The following is a 13,537-nucleotide window of genomic DNA, read 5'->3' on the forward strand; positions in this document are numbered from 1 at the left end:
AAGTACTTAAGGCTCTTATGGTCAGAAAAGATCTCGAAAGACTCACCATAAAGATAGTGACGCCAGATCTTCAGAGCAAAGATGATCGCAGCTATTTCAAGATCATGGACCGGGTAACGAGTCTCGTGCGGTTTCAGCTGCCTCGATGCATATGCTATCACATGCTTATGCTGCATAAGAACACAACCCAAGCCTCGGTTAGAAGCATCACAATAGACTGTGAAACCTCCAGTACCCTTCGGAATAGAAAGAATTGGAGCACTGGTCAGTCTTCTCTTCAGATCAACAAAGCTAGCCTCACAATCTGGAGTCCAAACAAAAGGCGCATTCTTCTGAGTCAGCTGGGTAATAGGCTTGGCAATAGACGAGAAACCCTCGATGAAACGACGGTAATAACCAGCTAAACCCATGAAGCTTCGGATCTCCGGCACTGAAGTAGGTCTAGGCCAATTCATAACCACTTCAATCTTGCTGGGATCGACAGAAATCCCATCTTCAGAAATAATATGACCGAGAAAGACAACTCGATCTAACCAAAATTCGCATTTCGACAGCTTGGCAAACAACTGCTCAACTCGCAAAATCTGCAATACGGTCCTCAAGTGCTCTGCATGGTCAGTACGGTTCTTTGAGTAGATAAGAATATCATCGATAAAGATAATGACGAACTCATTTAAATAACGCTGAAAGATACGGTTCATCAAACCCATAAAAACCGCTGGGGCGTTAGTCAAACCGAACGGCATGACTATAAACTCAAAGTGACCATACCTCGTCCTGAATGTGGTCTTAGGAACGTCTTCCTCTCGCACTCTCAACTGGTGATAACGTGACCTCAGATCAATCTTAGAGTAGACAGAAGAACCCTGTAGCTGATCAAACAAGTCATCTATTCGGGGTAAAGGATACCTGTTCTTAACTGTAGCCTGATTCAATTGACGGTAGTCGATACAGAGCCGCATAGAACCATCCTTCTTCCGAACAAAAAGCACAGGAGCACCCCAAGGCGATACACTAGGTCTGATGTATCCCTTGACAATCAAATCCTCAAGCTGCTCCTTCAACTCTCTCAATTCAACAAGTGCCATACGATAAGGAGCTTTTGAAATAGGTTGAGTACCTAGCACTAAGTCAATACTGAATTTGACTTCTCGAATAGGCGGCAATCCAGGAACATCTTCCGGAAACACATCCGCAAAATCTCTAACCATTGGTATATCGACCAAAGCTGGTCTAAATTTCAGTACATCAATTGCATACACCAAAAATCCTTCTGCACCTTTCTGTAGCAAACGAGTCATAGATAACACTGAAATCAAAGGAATTCTAGATCGAGAACCCTTACCAAAGAATTTCCACTCGTCTGCCATTTCAGGTCTGAACCTGGCAACTTTCAGAAAACAATCGAATTTTGCCCTGTACTTGGTTAAAGCATCTATACCGACAATACAATCAAAATCTGACAGTCCAAGTACAATACAGTCGAATTCTAGAAAATTTCCCTCAAAACACAGTTCACAGTTCCTGACTAAACGGACAGAAACAATTCCTCCACCCAAAGGTGAAGTAACAGCTATTACTATAGGCAACAACTCAGTTGGCAAAGCATGCAATAATACGAATTTCTCAGAGATAAAGGAATGGGAAGCACCTGTATCTATCAAAATATGAGCAAAATGACCAAAAATCAAACAGTTACCTGCTATAACATCATCAGGTGCTGCTTGAGCCCGATCCTCTGTCAGAGCAAAGACTCGTGCTTGATGTCTCGGAGGCTGATTTGCACTGGTACTACCTCCCTGTCTGTTCTGCTGTTGAGGCTGGAAAGAGTGCACTGCAGAAGACTGCCTCTCAGGCTGAGCTGCAGATCTAGACGAACTCCCACTCTGAGCTCTATCTCTGTTATGCTGTGGGCACACTTTAGAGAAGTGTCCCGGTTGCTGATAGGTGTTACAATTGCCGAAGACTCCCACACACTGATCCGGTGAGTGTCTTCCTCCACACTTGCTGCAGTACAAGGATGATGACCCAGAACTCGGTCCTGAACCGAATTGCTTTGAACCACTGGAACTGGACGAACTGTTCCCCTGCCTCTTGAACTGTTTACCTCTTGCCTTGTACTGATCCTTTCTGTTTCCCCCACTGTTACCACCTTCATACCTCTGCTGCTGGTTCTGATGCTGAGGTGGCTGATTCTGATACTGAGAGGGTTGGTTTTGATACTGCCTCTGCTGCTGAGGTGCCACCTGATTACCTCTTTGCCTCCACAAGCCTGCTTCTGCTCCCTTTGCGTGATTCATGGCATCCGCAAAGTTGTCTGGCCTAGCAGTGTTCACCAAAGTGAAGATGTCAGGATTCAAGCCATTAATGAAATGATCTGCCTTAGCTTCTTCATCTCCGGCAATTAGTGGTGCAAAACGCAACAAACTATCAAACTTGGCAACGTACTCTTCGATGTTCAGATTCCCTTGTCTCAAATTGGAAAATTCTGCTCCCTTGTCCTTACGGTACGAGATAGGGAAAAACCGCTTATAGAATTCAGATTTAAAAAGAGTCCAAGTAACTTCCGTACCTCTATTCTCTATTGCTTTCTTTGTCATGATCCACCAGCTCTTAGCACCACCACGCAGCTGATGAATTACTAACCTGATTCGGCGGTCATCGTGTAGTCAATGGAATCAAACAATTGATCCATATCATCCAACCAACTCTCACAGTCAACTGGATTTTCTGAACCCATCAACAACGGCGGATTGAACGACTGAAACCTCTTCAGCAAGGTTTCCATAGGAGTCGCTGAAGCATCCAACTAATCAACTTCAGTGCTAGCTTGCTCAGTCGTAGGAATAACTGGCGGTGTGTTTCTGTTTATCACTCGACGAGGACCCATCTGATAATTAAAGGTTAGGACACGAGATATCTTAATTGCTACAATCAGTGCCCTTACAACCGCTTGGAATACAGGATACCAGTCAATAACAGAACAGTTATATCTCAAGTAGATCATGCTTTATAAATTAAATCACAAAACCATGTAATTCAATAATTCTTAACAATAAAGCATGCTCGCATGGAATCAAGTACACAGTTAAAATAATTCAAACACATGCGAGGAGCCAATACACGCAGACTCGATCTACCCGCTCACTCTAGTTCAACCAAGAATCTTAACGCTCTGATACCACTTAATGTGAGGCCTCGGTTCTAAACATCTAATTAAGGAGTAAACAATAATTAAGCATCCAAGATCTAAGAACTAAAAGCAAAGCAAGGGAATTTTTTTTTTTTTTTTAAAGAGGGCCGCGCTCAGGCGGCCAAAAACCGCCGCTCGAGCGCGCCCTGGACAGAGGCGCTATTGAGTTCTCAGAGTGGGGTGCGCTCGGGCTGCTAAAAATTGCAGCTCGGGCGCCCCCTACAGCAGAAACAGAACAGCAAAAAACATGCTTTGCAATTCCATCTAAAACTATTCCAATGCAATCCAAATCAACACATACATTAAAAATACAGTTCCTCCAATTAATACATGAAGTTCTAGAGTTTAACAACTACTCCAAAATAGAACATGCCACGATAGCAATACGGTAAATCTTGCATGACAATACAACATAATAATGAAGTTCGTTATCTAAACATGTTCTAACAACACTAGGTAGACATGCTGACACGACTTCTAAACCGAGTCTCACTGCTACAACTTTCTCTCGGAGCTAACCATGCCTCTTCTGACTTGATCCTGCCCCACCTGTTGCCAAGTACACATACAAAACAAAGCAACAGCCGGATAACCGGTGAGAACGACATTCCCAGTAAAAGCAACATAACAATTAATACAACAATCAACATGCTTTCAATACAACAATTAAATTAATAACAACATAATGAATGCATGTCTTTTAAACCGGGATATCAATCTGATAAACGAGGGATTGCTGCTGTGCTTTTGGGATCCCGAGGATAAGATCACGTAACAACTCACCGACTCTCCCAATCGAGGTGGTGCCACGTATCTCACTCCTCTAGACTTTGAGCAACTATAATGAGTATGCTAGCACTAGGCAAAACGACTACGACCTAGGCCACTCAATCATAGTTCCCAAACGTCTAAACAAAAAGGGCGGTTCTGCCCGCTGAAAACAAGATTGGCTCAAGATGAATGCATAACATAAACATAACACATAAGCCCTTTAACAAAAGCCAATACAATCAAACAAGACACAAGTTCCTCATGCTAGAACAAGTGTAAATGCAAGTATGTGATTTCAAAAGGGAAACTCGAGAACCACAGTCCCGAGTATGCTATCCCGCCATGATGACTGCTTTTACCTTACAATGCAGTAGCTTCCAACTTTGGATACGCTACAAAAGAGACTGTATCAACAACTATACAATCTAACAACAACAAGGCAACGGTTCAAGGAAATTCTCTATACCGTTCTTTGTTCAAATCTCGGAAACGATCAAACAGCTGCTAACTCTGGGCTTGATACCTCCAAACGAATCTGTACGGAGACAAATGAATGATCAATAACCAAGATCAACTTAAGCCAAGTTCCAACAACTCAAAAACGGTTCCAAATCCTCAAAACTCAAACCGACGGCATAACGACTATAAACTGAACAAACCGACAATGCAGACAACAGTTCAATAGCGATATCAACTCAATTCAATGCTAATACAACAACAACAAGACAAACCCAACAAATCTCAAAACTCACATTTTCGAAAATAGCTTCCAAAAATCATAACAATTCCGAGCGTCGCTCTAATTCAAAACCGACAGATAATAAACGATCAGAACTCCGCCAAAAACAACATACTAGAATCTAAACCGATTCTAAGAACCTCCGAAAAATAAAACATATCCGATCGGAGAAATACTTACGGTATAACGGAGCTCTCACTGCTGTGATCACTAATCTGCCTTCAGAATTAATTTCCAACGGACGGATCGAGTTCGGACTGGATTTTAAGAGCATGGAGAAATCTTGGAGGCGTCTTCAATGGTGGAGCACGGCTAGAGGAGGAAGATAGAGTGCCAAGAATAGTCAACCCTTGCTAGATATTATAACAATTTCAATATTTGCGTTTTAGTCCTTGAAAAATCCAATTTTTGCAAAATAGACCCTGATCAAAATCAAGTCGGCTCGTGAACTCTGTAATATCCGATTAACTCAAATAAACTCATTTAGGATAAAAACGGGGCTTTACGCCATCCCCAAGTGCTACCACATCTTACATACACTATAGTATATTCAAGGTCTTTATCAAAACAACAATAGTATATCATAATATAACATTATGAAGAAAGATAAAGTCAATGCCATTATAAAAATGTAAATTATATTAAACAAAAGATTGTTTTATATAGAGTCATAAAAGTCCTTAGCCACAAGTTGGCTAACCGGGCACCCACTCTTTCAATCTCCCACTTGCCCTAAAGCCAACTAGTCATACTACGTAATCTCATTGCTTCGCGATGTTTGTCAAACAATGGTCCTGACAAGGGCTTAGTAAGAGGATCAGCGATATTGTCTGTAGAGGCCACTCTCTCGACACTGATGTCTCCTCTTTCCACGATCTCCCGGATGATGTGGTATTTCCTCAGTACGTGTTTGGACTTCTGATGAGACCTTGGTTCCTTTGCCTGAGCAACGGCACCCGTGTTGTCACAGTACACCGAGACTGGACCAACAGCTTCAGGAATTACACCCAACTCTTGGATGAATTTCCTTATCCAAACCGCCTCTTTAGCAGCAGCTGATGCTGCAATGTTTTCTGCCTCAATGGTGGAATCCAATGTGGTGTCCTGCTTGGAACTCTTCCAAGAGACAGCACCGCCATTGAGCACGAATACAAATCCAGAGGTTGATTTCGAGTCATCCATGTCACATTGAAAGCTAGAGTCGGTATAGCCTTCCAACTTCAATTCTCTCCCTCCATAAACCATGAATAAATTCTTAGTCCTTCGCAAGTACTTAAGAATATCCTTCACGGCTTTCCAATGCATTTGACCGGGATTGGCTTGGTATCTGCTCGTGATGCTCAGAGCATAGGCCACATCCGGTCTGGTAGATATCATCCCATACATGATACTACCTATGGCTGACGCATATGGTACGTGTGTCATCTTCTCTATCTCTTCGTCAGTTTTGGGACACATAGACTTGGATAGAGAAACTCCATGACACATAGGTAGATGTCCTCTCTTGGACTCATCCATAGAAAACCTTTTCAATATGGTGTCGATGTAGGTTGATTGAGTGAGTCCTATCATTCTTTTAGATCTATCTCTATAGATCTGAATTCCTAGAATATAGGATGCCTCACCTAAATCCTTCACCGAGAATCTACCTGATAACCATATCTTTGTTGACTGCAACATCCCTACATCATTCCCCATGAGTAGGATGTCATCAACATAAAGTACTAAGAATGTTACCGCATTCTTAACTACTTTCTTGTACACGCATGGTTCCTCCGGGTTCTTGATAAGACCAAAATCCTTTATCGTTTCATCAAATTTCTGGTTCCAACTTCTTGATGCTTGTTTGAGACCATAGATTGATCTCTGAAGCTTGCATACCTTATGCTCGCTTTCCATGGATGTGTATCCCTCAGGCTGCATCATATAGATCTCTTCCTTAATGTTTCCATTAAGAAATGCAGTCTTTACATCCATTTGCCATATCTCATAGTCATACCATGCTGCTATGACAATAAGGATTCTTATGAACTTGAACATTGCGACTGGTGTAAAAGTTTCATCATAGTCAACTCCTTGTCTTTGAGTATAACCTTTTGCCACCAATCGTGCCTTGTAGGTCAATACCTTTCCATCAGGCCCAAGCTTTCTCTTGTAGATCCATTTGCACCCAATTGGAACAATTCCATCGGGAGGATCTACTAAAGACCAAACTTGGTTAGAATGCATCGAGTCTATTTCCGATTGCATAGCTTCAAGCCATAAATTCGAATCCGCATCAGAAATTGCTTCCTTGAAGTTTCTTGGATCACATCCAATGTCGGGTTCACTTTGATCCCCTTCAAGAAGAAGACCATATCTAATAGGAGGCCTAGAAGTCCTCTCGGATCTCCTAGTAATTGGCATGTCTTGTGATGATTCTTGAGGTGTAGGATCACTATTTTGTATCTCGGGTTCTTCTCGAATTTCTTCGAGTTCCATCATCTTGACTTTCTTATCCAATAAGAACTCCTTCTCCAAGAAGGTGGCATTCCATGAAACAAACACTTTTGTTTCAGCAGGATGATAGAAATAATATCCGATTGAATTCTTCGGATACCCTACAAAATAACATAATGTGGATCGACTATCCAACTTATCTCCCACTGTCTGCTTCACGTAAGCAGGACATCCCCAAATCCTCAAGTACGAATACTTAGGATCTTTGCCATTCCATAACTCGTATGGTGTTTTATTTACTGCTTTAGTGTGGACGTTGTTTAACAACAATACCGCCGTTTCAAGCGCGTAGCCCCAAAACGAAGGTGGGAGCTCAGTGAAGCTCATCATGGATCGAACCATGTCCAACAAAGTTCGATTGCGACGCTCCGAAACACCATTAAGCTGAGGTGTCATAGGAGGAGTCCACTGAGAGAGAATCCCATTCTCTTTTAGATAGTCCAAAAACTCGGTACTTAAGTATTCTCCACCTCGATCCGATCGAAGTGCCTTAATACTTTTACCTAGTTTGTTTTCTACTTCAGCCTTGAATTCTTTGAACCTTTCAAATGCTTCATACTTATATTTCATTAAATATAAATCCCCATACCTAGAATGATCATCAATAAAGGTAATGAAGTAGGTGTTGCCACATTTAGTACCAATCCTAAATGGACCGCAAACATCTGTATGGATCAAATCCAATAGATTTTGACTACGCTCAGGTTTCCCTTTGAAAGGAAATTTATTCATTTTTCCCTTTAGGCAGGACTCACAAGTAGGTAGAGAGTTAATATCAGACATATCAAACATGCCCTCTCCCACTAGCTTGTTCATCCTCCTTGAGGAAATATGACCTAGCCTAATCATGCGCACCTCATGCTCACGGACCGAAGTCCCATCTCGCATGCGGCTCGTCATGAGCTCTCTGACGGTGGCATACCTCTCCGACCTTGACTGAGCTCCAAAGAGTTCCTTGAGGTTCTTGTGAATGTCAGCAGCATTCACGGCATCCTCGAATCTCCTTTGAAGCTCATCAGACATCGAAGCCTGCATGTAGCATTTGGCCTTGATATCATGGTCCCACCATAAATCAAGTTTGGCCAACTCTTCCGGACTTGTATTAGCCGGGGCTTCCTTCGGAGGCGGCTTCTCTAACACGTATAAAGCTTTTTCTGAAGTAAGAATAATTTTCAACTTACGGAATCATTTCGTATAGTTTGCACCAGTCAATTTGTTTTGTTCGAGAATTGAAAACAGTGGATTGCGAGAAGTCATTGTAATAGTATACTGAAAAGGAAACAGACAATAATCAATGATTGTTTAACTAATTTACTAAGACATAAAATATGGCGAATTTTAATTTTATGAATTACACTCCCACTATTTTAATGATTTCACTACCCTCTAGTGAAAACGGGAAACTGTTTTCCTTAGTGAGAACATGGAGTCCAATTGACAAATCATGATCCCGAATAATATCAGCCAACCATAATTTTCAAAAGGTAGAGCCCAATTACTTCCAAAGTAACCCCCATGTTTTTACCTCATGTCCAATAAGGGCCCAATAATATGACGCCGTTTATTGTGACATGTCAAGATAACCCATCAAAATTAAGTTGTGATGGACGGTCGCCATGTGGATCCCCAATAATATGAGCCAATCCCATGGGAGTTCCACCCAACTTACAATATGTGTCGATCCAATGTACAACTTTCCGACGAACGGGCCCCCCCAATAATATGAGCCGGACCGTATCCGCGGGTAGCATCTCATACATTGATCGTTGATGGAAGGTAGGAATATTTAAAAAATATTTAAATTCCGTTTTTATTAATCTTGATATCAATTTTAAATTATATTTAAAATGAGGGATTTTTAATTTTGAAAATTTGTCTCATCATGCAATTTATGTATGCTTGCGAGATTCATACAATTTAGTCTAAACATGCATACATCAATAATATCATATATTATTTAAGGATGATCGATCCCATTAACTAATCGACCCGTGGTTGCCAATCAAGAGTCTAAGTCCAATCCTAGGTGATATGCAAGTATGCAATGCAATCCTATTACATTGAGCTTCCAATTTACATTTCTTCGGTCTTCATTGTCTGCTGGGCCCACCATTTCTTCAAATCTTTGTCTCCCACTAAGTCTAATAAATTTACAATAAATTTCGATGACAAATATGGGATACATTTTTAGGGGTGGGAACGGGCCATAAACCAGACCCACTTTTATTACATATGACAATCATATTGGGCTATAAACCAAGCCCATTAATAAAATCCAACAACAATAAGACAAATGTAAATTATCTAACATACACCTAAAACATTTGTCATGGCAATCGATCATCCTTTATACAATAATTAATTCAATAATTAAATAATTGGATAAACATGCAAAGACATCATAATTTAAAAGATAAAATCATATTTTATCTTATCCAACCATAAGATCATATCTTATCATCAATTGTACCATAATAATTAATTTTATAAAATTTAATTTAACGGATAAAATTTATAAATTTTCCAAAAATTCAAATTTATCCAAAAATCAATTTTAAAATTTTCGGACTCGAACAATTCGATCCGATGCCTCGTGAACCAATCAAAAACAATTTTCGATCGGATCAAAAACTAGAATTTCAAAAAAATTAAAATTTTAATTAAAAATTAAAAATAATTTTTCCCGGCTGCCGGGGACAATCCCGGGCAGCCCGCGCCCCAAAGAGGGGCCCGGGCAGGGCAGCCCGTCGCTGCCCTGGGCAGCGACGATCGCTGCCCGATTTGCCCATTAAAATTTAATTTTAAAATTTTCGTTTTGTTTAAAAAACCGAGGCTTAAAAATTTTGTACAATCGATTAATTTAATCGTTTGATCTGAGCAACCTGGCTCTGATACCACTGTTGGAAAACGTGTTCAGATCAATTAAAAATTGATACCCGGTGCAGCGGAAGTTTAAAAATTTTATTTTATTATATGGAACGATTCCATATATGGGTATCAAAACTTTTACGATTAAATTTGTTCAAGTAAAAATAAAAACACAGTTAAATTTTTACCTCGTCAAGCAAAGGCTTGATTGTGGACTCCAACAGAATTTAATCTGCTCTTCTTGTAAATCCCGGGAACCGATGACAGTCACGATCTAACTCCGGAATTAGGTCCAAGAATGAAAAACAGAAACCCTCTGATTGACTGCACTAGAAATCAATCAGAAGTTTTACGTAGAGAATAAGCAGATATGATCTGTTAATTCGATTTGTAATTTTTCACAAAAATCACAAGTCGAATTTTCTCCAAAAGGGACAGAGGAATTTTCGAAAAACCTCTTGAATAATATAGACTGATTTTCGAAAATTGCTAGACTGAAAGCTTGTGTAATTTTCGAACACAGTACATATATTTATAGATAATTTCTAGACTAGATTAAGTTATAATTGCATTAGGACTCTAACTTCTTAGGGCCCACAATCCATAACTTAAGTCCAACAAGCCAAGCCCGTTGTTCTAGAAATTAATATAAAATTCATCGTGACTCCGATTGATAAACTGATTTTACCAATGTGCACAGAAATAATTTCTGCATCTTTTAAAGTCAAGATAATTTTTCTGAATCCGAATTCAGTGATTTCCAAAAATGCCCATCCCTATGTCATTTTAGGAAATCCCACTCCCTTTTAATTAAGAAGTCCAACTTCTCTTCCATTAAATTTAACTCTTTAAATTTAAATATCTCTACGGGGTTTTAGTAATCCATTACTTGTGTAACTCTCAATGGTTCAGGAATACAGCTAACCGTGGGCTCACAACTCCTTGTGACTCGGAACAACAATTTCTGACTTACTCATCGAATCATGGTAAGAGCGCCTAGCAACATCGCCCCATGATTCCCTAAGTATTACTGATAGTGCCTGCAAGAACCAGTAGATTTTGGTTAGCGTACAGTACGGTCCCTTCAACCAAATATCCCGATCGAATCAACAACCATTGGTGCATCGAGAGTCGTTCGAGATTCGATAACTATGCATAACATCTTGGAGATCTATTAGTGACATCGCATGTGTTACTAGGAACACCAAGTAACCTAAAACACATCATGTACTCTGGCCAGAGATTCGTCACACTAATATCTCCTCAGATCGCATAGGATATCCACACTCGCGAGTATGTGGTGAATCCTTGACAACAAAGCATCGACTCCTATATGTGTCGTAACTGTACCCAACCCGACACCTGATGACCCCAATAGAGTCGGTAAACGAGTCAAAGTACAGTACTAGCATATAGAGTCTCAATGATGTTTCAAGTAATAAGGACTAATGGTGTACAACCAAAACCGCGGACTTTATCCACTCGATAAGTGATAACCACTTGGAAATTCCGAATAGGGTAGTTCGATCATTCATCATATGAATATCCATTTGCATGCTTTGAACATCTCTATGTTCCATACCAATGAAACATGGTACTCGGCATCGCAAATGCTAGTCTCAATCTCGAGCGATCCTTATCCTTATTTGCGGACGGCTCAATTGACTAGGAACAGTTTAGAATATACAGTGACTATAAGATGTGTTTCATGATAGTCATCCCCATGTGCTACCACATCTTACATACACTATAGTATATTCAAGGTCTTTATCAAAACAACAATAGTATATCATAATATAACATTATGAAGAAAGATAAAGTCAATGCCATTATAAAAGTGTAAATTATATTAAAAAAAAGATTGTTTTACATAGAGTCATAAAAACCCTTAGCCACAAGTTGGCTAACCGGGCACCCACTCTTTCAGCTAGACGATAAGGCGCTCGGGATATAGGCGTAGTTCCTGGTACTAAATCAATACCAAATTCAACCTCTCGCACCAAAGGAAAACCAGGAATCTCATCAGGAAATACATCAGGAAACTCACTGACTACCGGTAACTGATCAATACCCGTACTACTCATGGACATATCAACTGCATAGATAAGGTAGCCCTCCCCACCTGACTCCAAGACATGACATGCCTTCAGAGCCGAAACAAGTGGCATCGGAGGTCGCGCACCCTCACCATAAAAATACTAGCTATCACCCTTAGCAGGATGAAACTGTACCAGACGCTGATAACAATCCACAGTAGCGTGATACAAAGTCAGTATATCTATTCCCAAAATACAATCAAAATCTGTCATCGCTAATATCATCAGATTAGCTGACAATACATTACCCTCAAACTCTAGAAGGCAACCCATCACTAGACGCTTAGTTACTATCTCCTGCTCCAGCGGAGTAGATACAACTAAATTCATATCTAATGATACATAAGGTAATCTATGTCTCTTAACAAAATGGCTAGAAATAAAGGAATGCGATGCTCCAGTATCAATTAAAAAAAGTGCAGGAATACCACATAACAGAAAGGTACCTACCAACATGCGATCGCTTCCCTCAGTAGTCTGTTCTTGAGACAGAGCAAATACCTGCCCTTGAGTCTGGGGACGGTAACCAGAAGAACTCTGTGGTGCTGGCTGCTATCGTGGAAAAGTAGAAGCCTGAGATCCAACCTGTGATCCCGATCCACTAGCAGAACCCATGCGCTGAGGACAATCTCTCCGCAGATGTCCCTGCTGACCGCAAATATAACAAGCACTAGTAGCTCTTCGACATGAAGCTGCAGGATGCTTCCCTCCACAGTGACTACAAAACTCCTCCTTCTTCTTCTTCTTCCCAAAACGGAACATACCTCGTGAACCACGAGATCCAGATAAAGTAGTAGGAGTAGAAGAAGACGTAGGTCCAGATTGCACAACAGATTGAGCTCTAGGCTCAAATGATCCACTAAGCTGTGCTGGCATCAACAACCGTGCACGCCTGTTGCTGGTCTCCACTAGACGGCAACGGTTCACCAAAGTCTCATAAGATACTGGGTCATCACAGACAACAACTTGTGAGTAGATATCTTGGTTCGGGCCTTGTAGAAAAAGATAATACTTCGATGCATCACTCTCATTAATACGAGGGCTGAAAGGTAGCAGATCAAGAAATCGTTGCTGATATTGATCAATAGTCATTGATCCTTGCCTCAGAGTAAGCAACTCCATCGATCGTGCTTGGCGAACAGCTGGAGGAAAATACAGTTTCTGGAACTGCTGACAGAAATCTCCCCAAGTCACCTGTCCTCTCTCAGTACGTGCCTGAGCAACTTTGGCATCCCACCAAAAACGTGCTCGATCCTCTAGAACAAATTCTAGAACTTCCAATTTCTGATCCTCAGTACAATCGAAAGCACGAAAAGTACTCTCGAGTTTAGACATCCAACTTCTTGCTTGTTCAGGATTCTCGCCTCCCAC

The sequence above is a fragment of the Henckelia pumila genome, chromosome 2, assembly GCF_033568475.1.
Source record: "Henckelia pumila isolate YLH828 chromosome 2, ASM3356847v2, whole genome shotgun sequence".
Classification (NCBI taxonomy): Eukaryota; Viridiplantae; Streptophyta; class Magnoliopsida; order Lamiales; family Gesneriaceae; genus Henckelia; species Henckelia pumila.